At 41.4% G+C, this 1,343-nt stretch overlaps 1 pseudogene; it reads left to right on the plus strand.

The window, feature by feature from the left end:
- The first annotated feature begins 308 nt into the window (after positions 1-308).
- Positions 309-418, plus strand: LOC115829047 (uncharacterized; annotated as a pseudogene).
- Positions 419-1,343: the final 925 nt, after the last annotated feature.

Raw genomic sequence — 1,343 nt, forward strand, 5'->3', positions numbered from 1 at the left:
AAATAGTCATTTTATTGAGAGAGTGGAGAGAGATGTTATTTTATTGAGAGAAAGGGCCAAAAAGGAAGAAAAAAGGTATTTAAAAACTGTCAAGTGCAGTGTGTGCTTTGAAGAAGCTGTTGCAGCCCTGCAGGTGCTCTGTGACATCATAGTGTGGCAACGTAAGTCAGGTGCGGTGTCGCCGTTAAATGCTTGTATTTGGCCGCGTGTTTTGGTGGCGGTAATCACACCGTGCGAAGAAGGAGTCGGAAGGCAAACGGCGGAGCCCTTGTTCAGCCTTAAATAGCGCTTGTGCCGCTGCAGCGCTCGCTTACGGCCATACCACCCTGAGGACGCCCGATCTCGGAAGTTTAGCAGGGTCGGGCTTGGTTAGTACTTGGATGGGAGACCGCCTGGGAATGCCAAGTGGATGACAGAAGAATTAATGGAAAAATTCAAATTGGAAGCAGGAGTTGACATTACGGAGAAGGAAGGGCAAACATTCGAAGGTAAGTATGTACTGGGTTAACAGATTAAATCTTAATATCAGCGATTTGGCTTTCATAATGGATTAGCTCGCTTGTCAGATTACATGCTACCGTTAGCTATGGATTTCGCTACGGTTACAATCATTAAGGAGCTAACGTTATTATGTCTTGCTAATAAATTGATCGTGACACTGATACAAGTCTATTTAACATTTTGAAGTGAGAGACTGGCTTGTGTTCTGACCTTAAATTTGTAGTCTATGTAGCTAGTAGTTCAAGCTAATTCTGTGGTTCTGAGTCGACAGACGTTGTTAGGCAACCTGTTAAAACCAGAGATGCATGTCAGCTAGAAAATGTGAATGTGCTTGAGCCGCAGCATCAGCTTTTTAATCAGATTTCATAACAAGCTTGTGCTGTAAGTCTTAATATGATCACGATCACTGATATGATCAAATGATCTACTGAACGGAAAGATCTTTGAATCCAACTGACTGCCGCTCCCGCAATCCTTCGTCGTAGCATTGGAGACCTAAAACTTTCCCCATTCATGTCCAGTGGTAAGATAAGCGATTGAAAACAGCAGTTAAAAAAAGACGAATGGACCGATCAGTTAGCTGTATACAAGCACACTACTAAGGTAATTAATATATTTATAGGGCGAACAAGTAGAGAAATGTTTTTTTCCGTTATGTTGCGCGAGACTTAAAAAGACGCCTGTGTGCAACTGAACAACTGTGTGACACAATCACATAATGATGAAACGTGAAACCCCTTTGCAGCACTGGTTTTGTTTGAATACAAGTCTGAGTAAATTTCCAAATTCCTCTTTGTCTTTTTTTTGTTTGTTTGTTTGTTTGTTTGTTTTAATTTACATTT

Source organism: Chanos chanos, chromosome 15 (assembly GCF_902362185.1).
Source record: "Chanos chanos chromosome 15, fChaCha1.1, whole genome shotgun sequence".
Lineage (NCBI taxonomy): Eukaryota > Metazoa > Chordata > Actinopteri > Gonorynchiformes > Chanidae > Chanos > Chanos chanos.